We start from the raw sequence: 16722 nt of genomic DNA, 5'->3' as shown, positions 1-16722 counted from the left end.
ATACATCTAAGGCCTTTTGCCAGTGTGAATTCTCTGGTGCTGAGAGAGGTTAGATTTTTGGCTAAAAGACTTCCCACATTTGAGGCAGTCATATGGCTTTTCTCCTTTGTGAACTCTCTGATGATAATGAAGGGTGGAACGAGAGGTAAAAGACTTCCCACATTCACTGCATTCATAAGGCCTTCCTCCTGTGTGAACTCTCTGATGAATAATGAGGTGAATTCTTTGGGTAAAGGATTTCCCACAGTCACTACATTCACGAGGCCTTTCTCCTGTATCAACTCTCCAATGTCAAATGAATATTGAGCTATTGGTAAAAGACTTCTCACAGTCACTGCACTTATAAGTTCATTCTCCATTGTGGACCCTCTGATAATAGCCAAGGGCATAGACAAAAGTAAAAGAGTTCTCACATTCACTGCACTCATAAGGCCTTTCTCCAGTGTGAACTCTCTGGTGTTTAAAGAGGTATGAAAATCTGGCTAAAGGATCTCCCACAATCAGTACATTCATAATGCTTTTCTCCAGTGTGAACTCTCTGGTGTTATTCAGTTGGGAACTATCCCTAAAAGATTTCCCACATTCACTTCAGTCAAAAGTCCTTTCTACTGTGTGAACGCTCTGATGACAATGGAGGGCAGAGTTAGAGGTAAAACATTTGCTGCACTCATAAGGCCTTTCTCCTGTGTGAACTCTACAGTGTCAAATGAGTATTGGTCCATTGGTAAAGGATTTCCCACAGTCACTGCACTCATAAGATTTTTATCTTGTATGAACTCTTTGAAGATAACAGAGGGCAGAACCAGAGGTAAAAGATTTCCCACATTCACTACATTCAAAAGCCCTTTCTCCAGTGTGAACTCTCTGATGTTGAGATAGGAAAGATTTATGGCTAAAGGATTTCCCACATTCACTGCACTCATAAGGCCTTTCTCCTGTGTGAATTCTTCGGTGTATAATGAGGTGATTTATTTGGGTAAAAGACTTCCCACAATCAGTACACTCATATGGCCTTTCTCCAGCGTAAATTCTCTGTTGATAATGCAAGCCAGAGCTAGAGGTAAAGACTTCCCACATCCCCCACATTTATGAGTCTTCTCTCCAGTGTGAACTCTCTGATAACAATGGAGGGCAAAGCTAGAAGTAAAAAAATTCCAACATTCACTGCACTCATAAGGCTTTTCTCCTGTATGAACCCTCCAGTATTCAATTACATCAGATTTTCATTTAAAGAAATTTCTACATTCAGGGCATTCATAACTCATTTCTCCAGTGTGAATTGTCTGTTGCTGAATAAATATGGAGCTATGGCCAGAAGATTGTGCACAATGATAGCACCATGGCAATTTTCTCCAGTGTTACTCCTCTAAGGATAAATGAGAGCAAATTCTTGGCTAAAGGATTTCCCACATTTGCTGCACTTGTACTGCCTTGCCCTAGTATGAATTTTTTTATGTTGAATGAGGGCTGAACTTCCTCTAAAAGATTTGCACAGTCACCACACTCATAAAGCCTGTCACCAGTGTAGACTTTCTGGTGCACAACAAATGAGGATCTATACTTGAATTTCCCCCCACATTTACTGCACACAAAACTCCCTTTCAGTGTAGGCACTCTGGTCCTGAACAAGTGTGTGTTTGGGGCTGAAGACTTTATTGCATTCTCCCCTGGTACAATGACTTTTTTTGCTTTGTAAAGTTTCCATGCAGTAGGTAACTGTATTTGGCTTCTCCCCAGTGTGACTGACCTGTTGCTTCAGATACTCTGAGGTGGCTCAGAAGTCATCCCCAACTTCCTTGCTGGTTAAAGTTTTCTCTGACACATGTAAATTGGAGCTATGCATAAATGAAGGCCTGTCCACACTGATTATGAATGGTTTCTCTTGCATGTGCTGCTCCTGGTGCTGTTGAGGGTCTGCACTGAAATAAAATACTTTTGCACATTCCCTACACTTCAGTTGTTTCTTGCTGTGTTGTGTACCCTGCTGCTCAGGCTTGAGAGACAATGTAAAGCCACAAACTTGACAGACCACAAACTTCACATGGGTGAGTCTTCTGAGAAGATGAAGGCTTCTTGGAAGTCCTGGCCTGTGACACTGCCACAGAAACACTTTGTTCAGAGGAAGCCTCAATTTCTCCTCTCCACTGAAGAAACCCAGTGAGGATATAAGTTCTCCAGCATCACATCGCGGTACAGGCATCTCTGAGCCACGTCAAGAATCTTCCATTCCTTCCAGGTGAAGGACAGGGCAATGTTCTCAAAGGTCATACCACCCTAAGGTGGGTCCCTCAGCGCTGCTGCTGCCATCAGACTTTGGCCGGAGGAGGGCTGGAAGCAGCCTGAGGACTCGAGCACTGCAAGGCCTCTCCCAGGCCTAACACGGGTCACCCCGGGCGATGTTACCGAGTCTCAGATCTGCCTCCATGCAGCGGAAACAGGCTTTCCTCTCAGACCTTCTTGATGTGGTCACCTCGATCCTGACACAATGGTCTGGAGCTGGAAAGGACCCAAAGGGCACGAAAAAAATCACTGCCACAACAAGGATGCCAGGAGTCCCTTCTGTCATTAGTATTCTTAACAGCCCCTGAAGGAGCACTAAACATCAAGTTGGTGAAATGCAGTTCATTCTTCTTTTTGTTTGTTTGTTTTTTCTGAGTATAATTTCTTTACATTGTTGTATTAGTTTCTGCTGTACAATGAAGTGTATCAGCTATGAAAGTGAAAGTGTTATTCACTCAGTTGTGTCCAACTCTTTGCTACCCCATGGACTGTAGCCCATCAGGCTCCTCTGTCCATGGAATTATCCAGGCAAGAATACTAGAGTGGGTAGTCTTTCCCTTCTACAGAGGATCTTCCCAACCCAGGGACTGATCCCAGGTCTCCTTCATTCATGCAGATTCTTTATTTTCTGAGCCACGAGGGAAGCCCAAATCAGCTGTAAGTATGTATACATACATACATACACCTCCCTCTCAGACCTCCCTCCCTCCCCCTCCATCTCAGCCCTCTAGGTCATCACAGAGCACTGAGCTGAACTCCCTGTGCTATACAGTAAGTTCCCACTAGCTATCTATTTTACACATAGTAGTGCATTTATGTCAATCCTAATCTCCCAGTTCATCACACCCTCCTGTTCTTGTGTCACATGTCTGTTCTGTAAGTCTGTGTCCTACCTATCCTACAAATATGTTCATCTGTATCATTTTTTCTAGATTCCACATACATAGTTCATTCTTAAGTAAAACATTGATGGAACAAAAAAAATGTCAACTGTTCCTCCTATTTTTCAATACTGTTTCAAACTTATGCTGCCTTTTACTTGTGGTGTTTTTATTAACTATTCTCCACATCCCTAGGTGGCACACAGAAACGTAAGTCTGACAGAGACAGATCCTTGCCCTTAGTATTATGAATGACCAGTTAAAATCCAATTATTTAAGTATCTTTACTAGCCTATGAGAGGGCTTTGCTGGTGGCTTGGACAGCAAAGAATCCACCTGCAAAGGAGTTCTGGGTTCGAACCCTGGGTTGTGAAGATCTCCTGGAGAAGGGAATGGCTACCTACTCCAGTATTCTTGCCTGGAGAATCCCATGGACAAAGGACTCTGGTGAGCTACTGTACATGGGATTGTAAAGAGTCAGACACAACTGAGCAACTAACACTTCTCAGTTTCACTAGCCCATGAAGTCTTCCCTAATGAAACCTAGCTTGTAAGTATACATATAGGAAGTACTGGTTACAATCTACTGATATTAGTCATTTCTCCCAATAAGGGATGTGGGTACCTAGGTACACCCTCAGTTATGTATTATGAATGTTTTGTGAAAGTGGCTCTTCTCTAAACCCCTCTAGTCGCTCATCCTGTGACACTCTTTTCTCATGAACTTTCATCTTACTGGGCATTATTTGCTAATCGTCTATCAAGTCAAATATATTCCAGGAATGACACTGCAGCATAAATTGAGGTGTAAGTGGGCAATCTTATAACTACTGTCTTTGATTATGAGAGAGTCATTTCCTAGGCAGGTTGATAAGAAGGCTAGGGGACCCCAAGGAGAGAGGGGTCTGGAGTTCTCAAGGAGGAAGAAAGGGCAAACTTTTTTTTTTCTTTCTACATTCTTTAGGATTATATAGCAATAATGTATCCTGCTTGAGGACAGTCTCTGGAAAAAATCTTCTGGCTAATCCTGTTATCTTAAAATGTAAATTATGGGAGTAGGTCTAGTGAGGTCTTTACAACCTCCAGATACTCTTTTGATTCACTGTAATAACTAATTAGAGAGTATATAACTCCATTGCTAACACTGGAAAGGGGGTACTCTTTCTGCCCCCTTCTGATGCCTATGTCAGAAGCTTTCTCTATCTCCTTTATACTTTAATAAAACTTTATTACATAAAAGCTCTGAGTGATTAAGCCTCGTCTCTGGCCCCGGATTGAATTCTTCTCCTCCGGAGGCCAAGAATCCTGGCCTCTTTTTGTGGTTCTGTGAAAACTTTTCATCCTGGGGGCTCATCCGGGATTCTTCAGGACAAGGTAAGGATGCTTGGAGCTCTAGTTCTTTGTTCTCCTAGCGAACATGTTTTCTATTGTACTTTACTAACTCTACAGTGTGCTGAGCGTGAATGAATGAAATGCCCTGCGTGAAGCAAGTGAGGAACCCTGCTCTGTGGTTCTGCGGTGACCTCATATGGCTTATGGCTGAAACCTGTCGGGGGTTTATACCGACTTGCCAATGCCAAAAGGCACCCAGTGTCTCCTTTGGGGACCAACCAGAAATGGGCAAAGCATGTGGACCAAACTCTCCTTTCTCAGTCAAACTTTTCAGTCTCTCTGACCACTTTGTAATTCCTTGGAAATAAGAAGTACTAACCTAATCTATTAGATCATACACTTTCAAGGGACTTGTGATCTATGCTGTTACTGTGTACTATTACCTAGATCCCAAGCTTGGATTGGTAGTCAGGAGGCGCCTAGCCTCGCTAGGCATGGTAAGTTTGGAAGCTAGATGGAGCTCTAGCTCCAAGAGCATCTCTGAGGTTAAAGGTTACTCAGATTGGAACTACAAGGGATTTGTTTTTCCTTTGGTAATGCTGGCTTTTAGTGGACCAGAGGAGACTCTTATACTGGTGTGGTGATGCTTGGAAGGAACATCTCAGTTTTATGTTCGTATTGGTCTTGTTGTGGTCAAGAATATACTCAGGGTTGTGCACAGGCACTCAGGTGATTAATGTTTCCCCCATCGGTTAAACCTTGGAGGCATTCTGGAAAGTTACTCTGATTGCAACCCAGGTGGCATCAGAGGCAAGCAAGATTTTAATGGTGAGGAGCTGGACGTCAGTCAGGGATGCCATCAGGTCTACCCCTGGTGCATCTCCACCCCATCTCGGTGATAGAACCTGGAGGGACGAGTAGGTCACCTGCATTGGTAAGGGACAGACTAAGTCCAACCAGGAAAGAAAAGCTTTGGTGTAAAGTCTGTCTACACCCCCATCTAGAATAGGGAGGGACGCCTCTAGTAGAAAGAGGGTGCTGGTCCGTTTTTTTCTCTCTTACAGATGGGAGCTAACAATTCCAGCCTCATTCCTTTGAACTGTATCCTGAAAAACGCATAGATTTGATCCCCAGGGCTTAAAGAAGACACACCTGGTCTTCCTATGTGATACTGCATGGCCGTGGTACCCACTGGAGGATGGCGAACAGTGGCCAGTTGGAGGGTCTCTTAAGTATAATACTGTTATACAATTACACCGGTTCTGTAGAAAATAAGGAAAATGTGTAGAAGTAGCATATGTGTTGCCCTTTTTCTCTCTGAGAAATATGCCAGACTTATGTCCTAAGGGTATAGATTTGGGTGTGACTCCTTCAGCTCCCTCCTGTCCTCCTACTTTGCTAGATGAGAAGGAGGACAGGAGACAAAGAGAAAAAGGAAAGCAGGTTTCTCCAATCTATCCCTGGGATCATATGCACAGAGCAGCCAGAAAGACTGAGAAACAGCCACACAAGCTGTTGCCTCTTCATGAAGCACCCACCGGGAGAAATAATCAGTCTATGAGAGTTAATAAGCCTTTTTCTTATCAAGAAATACAAAAAATCAAGGAAGATCTGGGAGACTATTTAGAGGACCCAGAAAAATATATTAGAGCTTTTAAAGGTGTTACTCTGCTTTATGACCTTACTTGGAAGGATGTGATGTATATCTTGGGACAAATGCTGACTCAAAAAGTCGAGTTTTGGGGAAAGCGATTGCTTATGGAGATGAATGGTTTGGTAATTAATCAGTAGGGAAGAGGGAGGACGAGATAACTGCCCTCCCCAATGGGAATCAGGCGGTCCCAAGTACAGAACCAGATTGGGACTACAACACAGCTAAAGGAAGATGAGATCAGAGTCATTTTGTCAGGTGTATTCTTAAAGGACTCAGGCAGGCGCATGCTAAGCCTTTAAACTATGGCAAATTGGCAAACATAGAACAGGAGGAGAAGGAAGCTCCTGGTAAATTCCTAGATAGACAGAGAAGCCCTTCGCAGATTCACTGAAATTGATCTGGAAAGTGAAGAGGGAAAAGTGATCTTAAAAGATAGATTTCTCACTCAGTCAGCTCCAGATATCTGCTGCAAGCTATTAAAATGGGCATATGGACCAAATCAGCCTTTAGATAATCTGTTACAACTGGCTCAGACAGTTTATTATGGTAGGGAATATGAGGAAAGGAAAGAAAGGCAGAAAAAGACAAAGAAACAGGCGGAAGCCTTCACAATGGCTATGAGAACCGTTCTTAAACAGCCTGAGAAAAATGCCCAGAGGGACCCAGGTGAAAAGGGATGGGCTTGCTATTACTGTGGAAAGGAGGGGCACATCAAATGAGATTACCCTCAGACATCCAAGCTGCCCCCAGCTCCATGTCCGGTCTGCAAAGGACCACACTGTAAGAGAGACTGCCCCCAGAGGCATAGGTTTCAGTGGTCGGACTCTCAAGACAAACAGAACTGAAGGTGCCCAGGGGTCCCCACACAAGCTCCTGTCCTAATTACACCTGAGGAACCCCGGGTATTAATAACTGTGGGGGGCCAATCCATCGATTTCCTTTTAGACACTGGGCAACTTACTCTTTGCTTACTGAAGCCCCTGGCCCACTTTCTTCCCAATCTGCTTCCGTAATAGGACTGTCTGAACGAGCCAAAAGGTATTGTTTCTGTAAGTTGTGACTGGGACTCTGTGCTATTTTCATACGAGTTTCTGATTGTGTCAGAGTCTCCCTCACCCCTTTTGGAGAGGGATATACTGAGCAAAGTCCATGCCTCAGTTTTCATAAATATGGAGCCTTCCCTTTATCTCCCTTTAATTGAACAAAATGTAAATCCTAGAGTATGAACTGATGGAAAATCTGTGGGTCGAGCAAAAAATGCTATTCCTATAGTTGTCAAGCTCAAAGACCTGCACTTATTTCCACATAAGAAGCAGTATCCACTGAAACCTGAGATTAAGGAAGGGTTAAAACCCATCATCGAAAATATAAAGGAACAGGGACTATTAATTCCCTGTAACAGTCCATGCAACACTCCTATTTCGGGTATAAAGAAATCAAATGGTAAATGGAGACTAGTTCAAGATTTATGAATAATAAATGAGGCCGTAGTTCCTTTACACCCCGTGGTGCCTAATCGTTACATGCTATTGTCTGAAATTCCTGAACAAGCCAAATATTTCTCTGTAATTGATTTAAAAGATGCCTTTTATTCAGTGCCTTTGGCGGAGGAAAGTAAATTTCTATTTGCCTTTGAGGACCCGACACAACCAGCTTCTCAGTTAACCTGGACATTTTGCCCCAGCGATTTCGTGACAGTCCTCACTTATTTGGACAAAGTTTGTCATGGGATCTACAAAACTTTAATAGCTCCAAAGCAGTGGTGTTACAGTATGTAGATGATATTTTGCTCTGTGCTGAGACAGAGGAAGCTTGTTCAAGAGCCTCAGAAGACTTCTTAAACTTTCTGGCAGGCTGCGGTTACAAGGCATCAAGAGAAAAGGCTCAGCTTTGTCAACAATCTGTTAGATATCTGGGCCTAATCATATCAGAAGGGACTAGGGCCATAGGCCCTAGAGAATTAAACCTAAACTAAATCATCTCCTACCTATGACTTTAAGACAATTGAGAGGACTTTTGGGAATCATAGGCTACTGTCGTATTTGGATTCCGGGTTACAGGGAAATTGCCTGGCCTCATTATAAACTTATAGCTGAAACTCAGCAGGCCCAAACCAAAAAACTGGTTTGGTCTCCAGATACGCAAAAGACTTTTAAGGTTCTTCATACTGCTCTCCTGCAAGCTCCAGCTCTAAGCTTGCCCACAGGGTCAGAATTTAATTTGTTTGTCACTGAAAGAAAAGGTGTGGCCTTGGGAGTTTTGACACAACCCTGAGGGCCTCACCAGCAACCTATTGCTTATCTAAGCAGAGAATTAGATGTAATTTCACATGGGTGGCCCCACTGCCTAAGAGTAATTGGGGCAGCAGCTTTATTAACACCTGAAGCTTTAAAAATAATTAATGGATGAAACCTTATTGTACTGACTTCTCATGCTGTGAGTGGAATCTTAAATTCTAAGGTTAATATTTGGATGACAGACAATAGGCTTCTTAAATATCAGTCATTGTTGTTAGAAAGACCAGTAACTAAGCTTAAAGTTTGTGGAAATTTAAATCCTGCCACTTTCCTTCCTGAGAAGGAAAATGAAAAACCTGATCATGATTGTTCACACTTCCTAACTTTAAACTATGCAGCTTGGGAAGATCTAATGGATACCCCATTAGACAATCCTGACATGGAAATATTTACCGATGGCAGTTCTTTTGTTCAGGATGGAAAGCATAAAGCAGGTTATGCCGTGGTGACTGCTGAACAGGTTTTAGAAGCAAAATCTCTCCCCCAGGGAATCAGTGCTCAGTTAGCAGAGCTTATGGCTCTGACCTGAGCTCTAGAGTTAAGCAAAGGGCAGCGGGTAAATATCTACACTAATTCTAAGTATGCTTATTTGACTTTACATGTTCATGCTGCAATATGGAAAGAAAGACAGTTCAAAACAGCAACAGGAGCACCTAATAAACATTTCAGAAAATCAAGAGACTTTTAACTGCTATATATTGTCCTAAAGAAGTAGCTGTTATGCATTGCAAAGGACACAACAGAGATGGGAGTAAAGTAGCTGAAGGTAATCAGCTGGCTGACTGTCAAGCCAGAAAAGCGGCACTTTATGAAACCCCTTCACTACAGAAGCCTTTGATCTGGACAGGTCCTGTGGAACAGGGAAAACCACAATATACTGAGGAAGAATTAGAAAGATATGAGAAACGAGGAGCAAAGATTACTGATAAAGGATGGTTACAGCCCAAAGATGGGTGATTAATAATTCCTGAAAATTCTCAATGAAAAATTCTTAAGGGTTTACACCAGAGTTTTCATTTGGGTGCAGAGAGTACTTACCAGATGGCTTTTCATTTGTTTGAAGGTTAAAATGTAATGAAAACTTTAAAGAACATTATCAAAAGGTGTGAGGTTTGTCAGAAAAATAACCCAAAGACTGAAAAGCTAGCAGAATCTGGATTACAACGAAGTGGAAAGTATCCTGAAGAGGACTGGGAAATTGATTTTACTCATATGCCAAAAGCTAATGGGTATTCTTGCTTACAAGTTTGGATGGATACTTTTACTAGATGAATTGAGGCTTTTCCCTGTCGTAGTGAACAGGCTAAGGAGGTTATAAAGATTTTAATCCATGAAATTATCCCCACGTTTGGGCTGGCACAGAGCCTTCAGAGTGACAATGGCTCCGCCTTTAAAGCTGCTGTAACTCAGTGGGTGTCTAAAGCTCTAGGACTAGAATATCACTTACACTGTTCCTGGAGACCCCAATCCTCAGGAAAGGTTGAAAAAGGTAATGACATTATCAAAAGACATCTGCGCAAATTAACTCAAGAGACCCAGGACAATTGGACTAAAGTCCTACCCATAACTTTAATGAGGGCTCGAACTGCCCCCAAAAAAGAGGGACTGTCCCCCTTTGAATGTACTTATGGACGGCCTTTCTTATGCACAGACATTGTTATAGAACCTAAAGCCTTGGAATTAACTAATTATGTAACTCAGCTCTCAGCTTTGCAACAGGCATTAACAGAACTCCAGGAGACGACTCCTGATCCAGCCTCTGAGTCAAGCAAGCCTCTATTTGAGCCAGAAACCGAGGTCCTCATAAAAACATTGGGGTCTGGGGGTCCACCTCTTGAGGCCCTCTGGGAAGGCCCTTACCAAGTTATTCTTTCTTCTCCCATAGCTGTCAAAGTGCCAGAAATTGATTCATGGATACATCATACTCGAGTTAAGAGGTGGCACCCTGACCAGAACTAAGTGACTTAATTTTGTCTTTATTTTCTATGTTCTGACTTTGTACTTTTCACATGGGCCTGATAACCTATGTGAGCCCACTTCTGCTGACTCCAACAAATCATGAGTCTGCGGTTTGATCCTCAAAACAATGCCTTCCTGTCCTGGGCTCACTCCTACGCTGAATTCCACAATCAGTCTAACTACTGGGTCTATGGAGCACTCCCCTCTTCATCAGTGGAAGACTTCCCATGGTGGACATCTCCACTTTGAGGAAAAGACTTTCTCCAAGTCTGCAAATACCTTCAACAACAATCGCATGTGATGCCTCTTCTTAAATTGATGACATCTAACAACCTTAAGATGGACTGATGTAACTATGGACATAATATGACTTTTCATTTTGATTTTAACTTGGTTTAATGACTATTTTGCCTTATGTCTGTAATTGTATAATAGGGTTTTCTAACCCTCTAAAAGCTTTTAAGTTACAAATGGTTGTCCGGGCTCCTACAAGTGCCACAGTCTCCTCCAACTATTACTTGGGGCCCCTGTTTCAGAGACCCTCAATATGAAGGTTGGGAGAATATATTGCCTCAACAATTTAGGGACCATGCCCCTAAACAGCAGGAAGTAGTTATGGAAAGAAAATGATGCCCCTTTCCTTTGGCAACATAATTCTCCTAAAAGAAAAGGTGGGGATGAGAGAGTCATTTCCTAGGCAGGTTGATAAGAAGGCTAGGGAACCCCAAGGAGAGAGGAGTCTGGAGTTCTCAAGGAGGAAGAAAGGGCAAACTTTTTTTTTTTTTTTTCCTTCTACATTCCTTAGGATTATATAGCAATAATGTATCCTGCTTGAGGACAGTCCCTGGAAAAAATCTTCTGGCTAATCCTGTTATCTTAAAATGTAAATTATGGGAGTAGGTCTAGTGAGGTCTTTACAACCTCCAGACACTCTTTTGATTCACTGTAATAACTAATTAGAGAGTATATAACTCCATTGCTAACACTGGAAAGGGGGTACTCTCTTTCTGCCCCCTTCTGATGCCTATGTCAGAAGCTTTCTCTATCTCCTTTAGACTTTAATAAAACTTTATTACATAAAAGCTCTGAGTGATCAAGCCTCGCCTCTGGCCCCGGATTGAATTCTTCTCCTCCAGAGGCCAAGTATCCCAGCGTATTTTCATGGTTCCGCAACAACCTTTCAATTATATGCAAGTAAGTTCGTACTCCTGTGGTCCAAATCCTTCCTGCTGAACATCCTCACACTTTGCAGTGAATGTATATATGTCCAATAATGTTGATCTTTGAGCGTACTATTCTCTGATATATTTTTAGCAACTCATTTTGTTTCAAACCCATCTGAAAATTACAGGAATAATATATTGTTCAATTGAAATTAAAACATGGAATTGTTTGCTAAGTTTCACTTCTAGTATGAAATGATCAAGTACAAAGAATGTCTCTCTTTTCTGTCTATGAGAAAATTAGTCAAATGTTTTTTTAATTAGTCAGTTACTAGAGTCCAGGGGAATATATCTGTCCAGAGATCTTCAGTACCTAATAATTACCATACCTTTTATCAATTTATTCAACCATACAACTGTTACCTTTTGAGTGAAATGATGGTTATTTGTCATGCAAGTGAATAAACTTACTAACTAGTATGTCAAAATTAGCAAACTAACAGGTTATTTATATTAAGAATATAGGTATAAAATTATATAGAATATAATAGACATCTATTTCTATAGATATAGAAATTTTGCAGCTCTTCTGGGCTCCCACAGAGCCTTGTTAATCAGCTACTCCACTAGCACTCTCCAATAGTACTTTTGGAAATAAGAAAATATTCTATATCTGCACGGCTCAATATGGCAGCCACTAGCTACATGTGGTTCTTGAGAACTTAAAATGTACCTACTTGGATTCAGGAATGGGATTTTTATTTCATTAATTGTAATGAATATGAATTTTAGGAGCTTTCCAGGTGGCACTAATGGTAAAGAACCCACCTGAAAATGCAAGACATAAGAGACCTGGGTTTGATCCTTGTGTTGGGAAGATCCTCTGGAGGAGGGCATGGCAAACTGCTCCAGTATTCTTGCCTGGAGAACCCATGGACAGAGAAGCCTGGCAGGCTACAGTCCATATGGTCACACAGAGTCAGACATGACTGAAGCAACTTAGCACACACAGAGGCACATATGAATTTTAATTTAAATAGCAACATATGACTGGTGTCCATCAAAATAGTAAGACTATGCACTAAGATCTGAACCACATTAGCCAATACAAATGTCTACAGTCAGTGAGAGCATATGGAGCCCTCAGCAGAGCTGAGGAAACCCAAGCATCAAATTCTTTCTGTGTTCAGTAAGATATTTGGTAACTATCAATAAACAAAACTAGAAAATTTCTGGACACATTTAGCTTGATTGAAGGATATAGAAATTATCTGGTATATTTAAACAATTCCTAAAGCTTAGAGGCTTAGAAATTGAGTTTTAACTCCATATGAATAATTTCTATAAAATACTGTACATGTGTTGAGAACACTTTTTTCCCTACTTTGTTCTGAACACAATCTCTTTTGCTACAAAACTCTTAGTGTTTTCCTACAAAGTATTTTCAGTTTTGTTGAGGCTCATCTATTTCCTCAAAGCTATCAATCTCATCTGCTCTTCAATTTTATTGACTTAGAGAGAATGATTCATCTCTTCAACTTACCAACTACACTTATTACCATCCCCAAGATATTTGGTCTTCTCGGTAAAGCATCTGTCTATAATGTGGGAGACCTGGGTTCGATCCCTTGGTTGGGAAGATTCCCCGGAGAAGGAAATGACAACCCACTCCAGTACTCTTGCCTAGAAAATCCCATGGACAGAGGAGCTTGGTGCAGGCTACTGTCCATGGGGTCGCAAAGAGTCAGGCATGACTGAGCGACTTCACGTGCATAATTTGAAACAGAAAAGGAAAAAATGTGGTTCAATCTGCTTCTGTGCTGCCACACTTAATAAATTGAATAGAGCTCAAGATAACTGCATCAATTTACCATTCATTCAATCATTTAAAAAATGTTTTTCTAATATTGATTATTTGCTATACCTGGGCACTGCACTGGTGCTAAGTAAAGGAAATGGCACTGAATAAAACAAAGGCCCTTCTTTGATAGAGCCTATATTCTAGTAGAAATGAATGGCAGTTAACAAAGGAACAGCTAAATAAATGAATTTGTCAGTCCAAATTAAATAACGGGAGGCAAAAATGTCAATGGTGTGTGTACCATATGATATTTTGCAATCAAATAAAGCCAAGTGGCATTTGAGAGGAAACTAAATGCAGTGATGGATTGAACCATAAAGACACCTGACAAATAGATAGGCTTTGTGGTAGGAGTGTCCTTGGTGTGTACAAGAAAAGAAAGGAGCATGAAATATGATAGGAGAGCAAGAGTGAAAGGCTACTACAGTAACACAGTAACAGTTTATCATTATAAACTTGAACTCATTTGGAGATTGTGCAAATTAAAAAATATAGCCAAATTATAAATATATTTTCTATTCACAATCAACAGAGTTTGCTGATGGATTACAAAATGTGACAATATTCAAGGATAACTCCAAGTGACTGTAAGAACTATAATATCCTAAAAATTGTTTTGTGTCTTAAAATATACTCATGGTTTCCACTTTTAACCAACTAGAAATTCTTCTCCTTATATCAAGTCCATTATCTTTCCTATTTTCTCAGTTCAGTTCAGTTCAGTCACTCAGTAGTCTCCGACTCTTTGCGACCCCATGAATCGCAGCATGCCAGGCCTCCCTGTCCACCACCAACCTCCCGGGGTTCACCCAAACTCATGTGCATCGAGTCGGTGATGCCATTCAGCCATCTCATCCTCTGTCATCCCCTTCTCCTCCTGCCCACAATCCCTCCCAGCATCAGGGTCTTTTCCAATGAGTCAACTCTTCGCGTGAGGTGGCCAAAGTATTGGAGTTTGAGCCTCAGCATCAGTCCTTCCAAAGAACACCCAGGACTAGTATCCTTTAGGATGGACTGGTTGGATCTCCTTGCAGTCCAAGGGAACTCTCAAAAGTCTTCTCCAACACCACAGTTCAAAAGCATCAATTCTTTGGCACTCAGCTTTCTTCACAGTCCAACTCTCACATCCATACATGACCACAGGAAAAACCATAGCCTTGATTAGACAGACCTTTGTTGGCAAAGAAATGTCTCTGGTTTTTAATATGCTATCTAGGTCAGTCATAACTTGCCTTCCAAGGAATAGTGCCTTTTAATTCCATGGCTGCAATCACCATCTGCAGTGATTTTGGAGCCCAAAAAAATAAAGTCTGACACTGTTTCCCCATCTATTTCCCATGAAGTGATGGGACCAGATGCCATGATCTTCGTTTTCTGAATGTTGAGCTTTAAGCCAACTTTTTCACTCTCCTGTTTCACTTTCATCAAGAGGCTTTTTAGTTCCTCTTCACTTTCTGCCATAAGGGTGGTATCATCCTCATATCTGAGGTTATTGATATTTCTCCTGGCAATCTTGATTCCAGCTTGTGCTTCTTCCAGCCCAGCGTTTCTCATGATGTACTCTGCATAGAAATAAAATAAGCAGGATGACAATATACAGCCTTGACGTACTCCTCTTCCTATTTGGAACCAGTCTGTTGTTCCATGTCCAGTTCTAACTGTTGTTTCCTGACCTGCATATAGGTTTCTCAAGAGGCAGGTTAGGTGGTCTGGTATTCCCATCTCTTGAAGAATTTCCCACAGTTTATTGTGATCCACACAAAGGCTTTGGCATAGTCAATAAAGCAGAAACAGCTGTTTTTCTTTAACTCTTGCTTTTTCAATGATCCAGTGAATGTTGGCAATTTGATCTCTGGTTCCTCTGCCTTTTCTAAAACCAGCTTGAACATCTGGAAGTTCACGGTTCACATATTGCTGAAGCCTGGCTTGGAGATTTTTGAGCATTACTTTACTAGTGTGTGAGATGAGTGGCTATTTTCTAGCCATGACTATTTCAAAACTCTATGGCTCAGCCAAAACTTCCTTATACTGAGAAAATAAGCTTTGCTGAATCAGAGTATTTCTAAGCTTCACTATCCTCATCTGAGAAATGAATTTAATAATAACAACAGTAATAGTGAACACACTGAATATCATCCTCATTGAATGTAATCTACATCAGGGGCCCCCAATGATGAAGCCACAGACTGGTACCAGTCCACGGCCTGTTTGGAACTGAGTTGCATAGCAGGAGCTGAGCAGCAGGCAAGAGAGCAAAGCTTCATCTTTTTTACATCTGCTCCTCATCAATTGCATTACTCCTGAGCTCTGCCTCCTGTCAAATCAGCAATGACATAAGATTTTCATAGATTGTGAATGCTACCATGAAATGTGCATGCAAGGGGTCTAGGATGCTCACTCCTTGTGAGAATTATCCCCAAACCATCCTCTCACATCCATCTGTCCATGGAAAACTTGTCTTCCACATAACCTGGTGCCAAAAAATTTGGGAAGCACTGATCTATGTGATCAGAAGTCTATCTGTTTCTGTTTGTCTAAAACAATAGCCCAAGGTCACATATTCAGCAAGTAGTAAAGCTAGAATTGGACTAAGGTAATTTGGTTCCTGAACTCTTGGACTTTCTCTGTGGCACTACCTTTCATGTTCTATGTAAGGTTTGAATGCAATGATGAAATTATGTTGTTTGGCACAGATCAGATCAGTTGCTCAGTCGTGTCCGACTCTTTGCAACCCCGTGAATCACAGCACACCAGGCCTCCCTGTCCATCACCAACTCCCGGAGTTCACTCAGACTCAGGCCCATCGAGTCAGTGATGCCATCCAGCCATCTCATCCTCTGTCGTCCCCTTCTCCTCTTGCTCCCAATCCCTCCCAGCATCAGAGTCTTTTCCAATGAGTCAACTCTTTGCATGAGGTGGCCAAAGTACTGGAGTTTCAGCTTTAGCATCATTGCTTCAAAAGAAATTCCAGGGCTGATCTCCTTCAGAATGGACTGGTTGGATCTCCTTGCAGTCCAAGGGACTCTCAAGAGTCTTCTCCAACATCACAGTCCAAAAGCATCAATTCTTAGGCGCTCAGACTTCTTCACAGTCCAACTATCACATCCATACATGACCACAGGAAACACCATAGCCTTGACTAGACGAACCTTTGTTGGCAAAGTAATGTCTCTGCTTTTCAATATGCTATCTAGGTTGGTCATAACTTTCCTTCCAAGGAGCAAGCGTCTTTTAATTTCATGGCTGCAGTCACCATCTGTAGTGATTTTGGAGCCCAGAAAAATAAAGTCTGACA

The 16722-nt window shown here is 41.7% G+C and overlaps 1 pseudogene; it reads right to left on the bottom strand.

The window, feature by feature from the left end:
• Window positions 1-348: 348 nt before the first annotated feature.
• Window positions 349-1705, bottom strand: LOC139180325 (zinc finger protein 211-like; annotated as a pseudogene).
• Window positions 1706-16722: the final 15017 nt, after the last annotated feature.

Source organism: Bos indicus, chromosome 28 (assembly GCF_029378745.1).
Source record: "Bos indicus isolate NIAB-ARS_2022 breed Sahiwal x Tharparkar chromosome 28, NIAB-ARS_B.indTharparkar_mat_pri_1.0, whole genome shotgun sequence".
Lineage (NCBI taxonomy): Eukaryota > Metazoa > Chordata > Mammalia > Artiodactyla > Bovidae > Bos > Bos indicus.
This window is presented reverse-complemented; position numbering and strand designations above follow the sequence as displayed.